Source organism: Mandrillus leucophaeus, unplaced genomic scaffold (assembly GCF_000951045.1).
Source record: "Mandrillus leucophaeus isolate KB7577 unplaced genomic scaffold, Mleu.le_1.0 Scaffold75, whole genome shotgun sequence".
NCBI lineage: Eukaryota > Metazoa > Chordata > Mammalia > Primates > Cercopithecidae > Mandrillus > Mandrillus leucophaeus.
Window position 1 is genome coordinate 1,323,325 of NW_012108141.1, and position 7,707 is coordinate 1,331,031.

A 7,707-nucleotide genomic window follows, 5' to 3' on the forward strand; every position below is an offset into this window, starting at 1 on the left:
ATATATATATATATATGAGCTAGATAAACTTTACATCACTATAATTTTGGATTTTTGTCATACGCACCAGTTATACTGATATAGACATCAATATTTCTTTTTATTTTGTCTCCTCTGGCCTGAAATGTATACCCAATGCTAGGAGGTGCAGCAACCATCTTGCATACATGAGGATGAGGTGCATGTGCTCAGAATGGTAGCATGAAAAGATGGAAGGAACCTGGTCCCTGGATGACAGCCCTGGGTGCTCTTTTCTAGACTTTTTAACTTATGACAAAAATGAACCCATTACATGTTTAAGTTACAGTTTGTGGTAATTTATGTTACTTACAGCTAAATATAATCTTATCTAATACATTTCAAAGGATAAAAGGCTGATACAGGAAAAAATTGTTTGTTGTATTCATTAAATAAGAACAAGCTGATACAAAAATGAACCAATTATAAGTATTGAAAATGAAAATATAAATGGCTGAGAACAGTTGTAGAACAAATTAATGAGCTAAGAGGGCAAATTCCTCTGGATCACAATGACACAGAAAATTAAAGGAGGAATATAAACACCATTTTATTAGCTTCCTAGCACTGCAGTAACTGGGTGGCTTAAACAACAGAAATTTATTGTTCCAGTTCTGGATGCTAAAAGTCTAAGATCAAAGTGTTGGCAGGGTTGCATCCATCCGAGGGCTGTGAGGGAGAATCTGTTCCATGCCTTTCTCCTAGCTTCTGGTGGTTTGCTGGAAACCTCTGGCATTCCTTGATTTCTGAATGCACCACTCTGACCTCTGCCTCCATGTTCACATGGTGCTCTCCTTGTGTGTGTGTGTGTCTGTGTCCAAATTTCTTCTTTTAACAAGGACTAATTATCTTAACTAATTACATTTGCAACAATCCTGTTTCCAAATAAAGTCACATTCTGACCTTAAGGACACCGGAGGTTAGAACTTCAACATATGAACTTTGAGGAGATGCAATTCAACCCATAGCAGCAGTTCAAGACAAGGAGAAAAGATAAGAGAAGGCCTAATATCCATATCATGGAAGTTCAAAGGTAAGAAAGACAAAATTGAAGAACAGAAATTGTTTTAAATAAATAATAGTAGAAAATTTTCCTGAGCCAAAGAATGACGTGAGTTCACATGTACAGAGAACCCATTGATTACTGAGCAAGATAAATGTAAAAAAGACCCACTCCTTGTCAAATCATAATAAAATTTGACAATAGGAATAAACACAAAAATTTTTAAACATCCAAAATCTTTAACAAGTACACTTCAAAATAACAAAAATTAGATTAACATTAGACTTCATAAGAACACTACTGGAGGCAAGAAGACAGTGGAGAAACACACTCAGAGTTTTAACCGAAAATTATTTTGAATTATCATTCAAGTGAGAGAAAAATTAAAAACTGTGTCGGTTAGCAGTTAAGTAACTATTGATCCAACTGCAATTTCAGGAGTGGGAACTAATTAGTCCCAGCCAGTCAGAGCAATCCAGTCCTTTTGCCATGACTTGGCTCAGGAATGAGTAGGTGACACATTCCAGCTGAGGCACCAGCAAAAATTTCTTGGGTCTCTAGAAAAGCCTCTTCCTTATTCTCCTAGGACTGGATCTCTTCCTCCCATTGGAAATGGATATGAAAACAGATCATCCATTGCTCACCCCACAGTCACAAAAGGTACCATATTTACGATGGAACTGGCATCCATGCCTTTCTCAACTGAAGTTCTACAGAATTAAAGTCTGCTGAAAATACTTGTGTGACTATTTCATCAATTCTCTTAAGTATGATACAGACTTAGATACCATGCTAGATGCATAGGAGATAGGTTAATTTATTACATTCAATGGGTGTCTGTTGTGGGAAGTCAGGGACCCTGAACGGAGGGACTGGTTGAAGCCATGGCAGAAGAACATAAATTATGAAGATTTCATGGACATTTATTAGTTCCCCAAATTAATACTTTTATAATTTCTTATGCCTGTCTTTACTGTAATCTCTGAACATAAATTGTGAAGATTTCATGGACACTTATCACTTCCCCAGTCAATACCGTTGTGATTTCCTATGCCTGTCTTTACTTTTATCTCTTAATCTCATCATCTTCTTCATAAGCTGAGGAGGATGAATGTCGCCTCAGGACCCTGTGATTGTGTCAACTGCACAAATTGTTTGTAGAGCATGTGTGTTTGAACAATATGAAATCTGGATATCTTAAAGAAAAGAACAGGATAACAGCGATGTTCAGGGAAAAAGAGAGGTAACTTTGAACTGGCTGCCGGTGAGCAGATGAAACAGAGCTATATTTCTCCTCTTTCATAAGCAAATAGGAGAAATATCGCTGAATTCTTTTTCTCAGCAAGGAACATCCCTGAGAAAGAGAATGCGTCCTGAGGATAGGCCTATAAATGGCCCCTTTAGAAGCATGCCGTCTTTTATGGTCGAAGCCGAAGGAATGAAATAAGCCCCGGTCTCCTGGAGCACTCCCAGGTTCATTAGAAGGAGGAAAATTCCCGCCTAATAAATTTTGGTCACACAGGTTGTCTGCTCTCAAACACTGTTTCCTGATAAAATGTTATCGACAATGCGTGCCCGAAACTTCATTAGCAATTTTAATTTCGCCTCATCAAGTGGTCCTGTGATCTTGCCCTGCCTCCATTTGCTTTGTGATATTTTATTACCTTGTGAAGTACGTGATCTCTGTGACCCACACCCTATTCGTGCACTCCCTCCCCTTTTGAAAATCGCTAATAAAAACTTGCTGGTTTCAGGGCTTGGTGAACATCACGGATCCTGCTGACATGTGATGTCTCCTCCGGACACCCAGCTTTAAATTTCTCTCTCATGCTCTTTCCCTTTATTTCTCAATCCAGCCGAGACACTTAGGAAATAGAAAAGAACCCACGTTAAACATCGGGAGCGGGTTCTTCGGATAGGTGTCTTATGTCATTAGTGCTTCATTTCTACAGTGGGGTGAGAAGAGCAAATCTACAGGCTCAACCCAGCCCACCACCTGTTTTATTGGAACCCTGGGCTCATTTGCTTACATATTATGTATAATTACTTTCACACTGCAAAGGCAAGTTTGAATAGTTGTGATACAGATTATACGGACTCCAAAACCTAAAATACTTGCTATCTGTTTGTTTACAGGACAAATTTGCCAGGCTGACTCTAGAGAAATCTCAGCTGAGAAAGTCTGCAAAGAAATTTGGCTGTGTCTACCTTGGTCTTTATCTCATTGAGCAGGGGCTAATTTCTTCACCTGCAACCCTATCGCGGGGTCATTATCAGGATTAAGTGAGTCAATAACTGCAAAACACTTTGAATAAAGTCACTTGGTAAGCACTCAGAAAATGTTAGCTCTTCTTCCAAGGCAGATACCAACTTCCATTTACTTATTCTGCAGGTTGGCAGTTTGGCCTGGGCTCAACTGGATGGTTCTTCTGACATTGGCTAGACTTGCTTTTGCAGCTGCAAGTAGATTTAGGCAGCTCTGCTTCTCTGTGTAGCCCTGGCCAGGATGATCCCCATCACATATCTGGCAGATAACTACCTGTCACTAGGGTAGCTGAACCATGTGGTATTTAGTGAGCCTCTGATTCCCTTCCTACTTCAGTCCCTTTTGGAACCCCCTACCCCCCACAAAAAGCCATCTTTTTACATTGTGAAGCCATGTTTTACATGATGCATGATCTACATCAAGTTAATATATCTTAACCTAATTGAAATATCAAACAAACATTTAAGTACTTACTAAATGTCAACACTCTATGAAATGGCTTTGCTTTTTCCTTCCTTTTGAAATTCAAAACTTTATTTGAACAGAAGCCAACTGGCTTTTCATAGTGGCTAGGGGGTCCTCAAAGGGACTGAACTAAGGAAGGCTTCATATAGTCTAGGCTTGAAACTGGAGCAGTATTACTTCCACTATATTTCATTAGTCAAACAAATTGCAAGACCAGCTCATATTCAAAGAGTGGGGAGATAGATTCCACTTCCTGAAGAAAGGACCTACAGAGCCCCTTTGCAAAGGGACACGTATACAAGAAAGAATAATTGCAATCATTTATATGCATGATCTATAATGAGTTAATATATCTTAACCTAATGGAAATATCAAACAAACATTTAAGTACTTACTAAATGTCAATACTCTATGAAACGGCTTTGCTTTTTCCTTCCTTCAGAAATTCAAAACTTTATTTGGACAGAAGCCTTTTAAAAATGAATAAGTTCTTTTGCTCTTAGTACGTATTTGTCTATGGGAGGACATCTGAATGCATGTAATAACGAATCATCTTCAGCACCATGGGCTCATGAAATTCAGCTGATTGATTCTCAGTCCTCACTCCATCTATAGCAACATGCTGAGCTTATTCTTTAATTTTAATTCCTCTCTAAATAAAACTCTAATTTTGTTTTAAGTGCATAAAGTGAAAGAAAATTTTATCTCTCGGTGTTTATTAACTTGTTATGAACATCTTCGTAATGTAAAAACATTGCAATATACCAACCACATTATCTTCAAAAATAAAAGAGTAACTTAACTTTTTCCCTCACTTAAAAATGAAAATAACAAATAATGATAAAAAATTGGAGTAGAATCTAACAGTATTCTAAGACCTCCCAGCCTTCCTTTCTCCAAATGTGTAAACCATTAAGTATTCAAATGTTTAATGCAGTCATGATCAAGCTTACCAGAATAAATCATTTATTTGTCCACCCTTGGCTATCCAGCTTCGTTAGCACTCTTAGGAAAATTAAGATGTCTTCACATTCCAGGCCTAACAAAGTGTTCTTGCCTCTCCTACTACTTTACATAAGAGCTTGCCAGTGCTTTTTCTATTAATTAGATTTGTTTTCTCCCCTCCACCTCCAATTTTGGGCATGGTTTATATTCCCTTGCTTTCTGAAGCCTGGCTTCAAACCATGTAAGATAGCAAAACAGTATCTTTTTTGAAATGCAACTGGAAAAAGAGAAAACATATTGACTTTTAGCATAATAATGAGAAGAAGGAAGAATACTAAACATCTATAAGTCATGTGGGGTATGTCAGGCACTCTTATAAGTAGTTTATAGACATTAGGTTATTAATTTTCACAAAATCCCACAATATAATATAGATGTTACAGAATAACTTATATAAACATATATAAAACATTTTCCTGATTTTATAGATAAGAAAACTGAGAAACAGAGACTTTAAAGGCTTATGCCAGGTCACACTCTAAGCAGTAGAACTGGGATTTGGAACCAGGCAATCTGCTTTCAGTACTCATTAATTTAGCCATTATACTATGCTGCCTGTCCATAAAAACACCCAGGAAGTAGGTTGACATTATAAAAGATATAATTGTAGTGTAGATATTTGCTCCTGAGGCTGGACCAATGAGCAGCATTTCAATTCATATTTTCTTATTCCAGATTCATCCTGGGGAAAATCAAATGCAGTTCAATGACTGACACCAATGGCCAGAAAGAAGGAGTGGGCATTGGGGATTAGGGTTGGGGTCATGGAAAGAAGATGGCTCTGTGGGAAGCAAGGTACATCAAGGTGAAGAGAGTATATCCGGGAGGGAGATGCTCCAGAAGTGGATGGGAAGGGGGTGGCAGCACTGGGGATCACACAGCCTCTAATAAAGAAATGCCATGCACACTCACAAGGAGGCAGAATGCGCTGAACAAAGTAAGCGTACCATTCACAGTTCCCTGCCCAAACAGGATCTTAACATGCACGACCACTGACTTCAGCCTATAGTAAAGATCTGCCTGTACCTCATCTGTGTCTGCTAAGCTAATACTTTTCCTCTAATGCATTTTCTCACCCCAGCCTTCTCAGATTAAGAGCATTATAAGGGGTGTTATTACATCTTGATAAACTGCAAAATGGTCTTCCTCTTTTTCTTTCTCAGTCCTCATTCCCCTTTTCTGTCTGTATTGGGATGCAAATATGTTGTTTCCTTCAAATGAAATGTATATGTTAATTTATTTGATGGGCTTGACAAAATGCCGCTAAAATAAAATGCCAGTACTCTCTAAATGGTCACAAATAAAGGGCCTTGGACCTTTCCAATAATTTATAGTGATGTCATATGCAATAATGGCATTATGTTCAGAGGAGCAAGCCAGTTATAAACACAATTAAGATAATCTAAAAACGGATGAGGGGTAGCAGGGTTGCATCCCTAAACACTGCAGTGCAGATCCCTATGGCTCTGGACCAAGACCATGACCTCTGTCAGAGAACTACTCTCATTTTGAAAAATAGCTCTTGACATGCTACTAGCTGGGGTACTGGGCACCCACATGGAACACCACATGACAAAACAACTGGAGGTAGGCTTGATGAGCTGGGTGAATCAGTAAGTCACAAAGCTGCGGTACTTGGGGACTAGGTTTAGGCAGGTCCAGAAGATGTGAATTACTCAAATGCATAGGATACCCAGGCTCCTACTGCTATTGGACTGGTGCATTTTCTTCCATCCATACCTATGACTTCATGAAGAGTTTTCTGTAAACAAACATCAGAAGAAGAAAAGACTTAGGCCCAGTTCACAGTTATGTTGGTGCTAGCTAGAAATGTACCACCACCACAATACAGCCCCACTCAGAGATGCCCCAGAAAACACTGATGAGAAGAAATTCTCCCAGTGGGGAGATTTCCAAGCAGTAAACTTGGTTAGAGAGTTAGCCTGAGATATGGATTAAACAGGCACTTAGACATCAACAAATGCCTTGGCTGAATTTTCAGAATGTTGAAGGCAGTAAGTCTGAAAGATCGGTTACTATGAACGGTGGTGAGGTCTATGGATGGATTTATGGAAGTGGGCACAAAATGTGGATGTTTGTATCTCACATGAATGCTTACCAGAAATTATCTACTGCAGAGGAGGAACTCAAACATCAGATGGATGGAATCATACATTTTATGGAAGTCAGCCAACCTCTGAAGAGACCCTTGAACCAAGCAGCTATGACAGCAGAGATGGCTGGTCTACATGGGCCCAACAACATAGGTTCCCTTCCACCAAGTCTAAGCCAGTAACTGCCACTGCTGAGTGCTCAACCCCTCAATGCAGAGACCAACACATAGCCCTCGATATGACACCATTCATCATTGGACATCTCCACTTTAAGAGGACAGAAGCTCATCGTTATCAGAATCCATATCTACTTCATATCACCTTCCCTGCCTTCATTGCCTCTGCCAGCTCCAGCAACTGGGAGTTTATAGGATGCCTAATCTCAACATGACACTCTGCATTATATTTTCTCAAACCTCTCATCTTAAGGAGGTACAACAATGGGCCCATGACCACAGGATTTGCTGGTCCTACTCTCTACCCCATTACCAGAAACAGCCAGCCTGACAGAACAATGGAGGAGCTTACTGACGACTCAGTTGAAGAGTCTGCTTGGGAATAACATTTTATAGGGTTGGGGCACTGTTCTCCAGGATATAATATAGCTGATCCTTGAACAATGTAGGGGTTAATGGCACCGACTCCCACACAGTTGAAAATTTGTGTATAACTTTTGACTTCCCAAAAACTTAACTATTGATAACCTGCTGTTGACCAATAACATAAGCCTTACCAATAACATAAGCAGTCAATTAACACATGTTTTTATGTTATATGTATTATATGCTCTATTGGTACAATAAAATAAGCTAGGGAAATGAAAACTTTACTAAGAA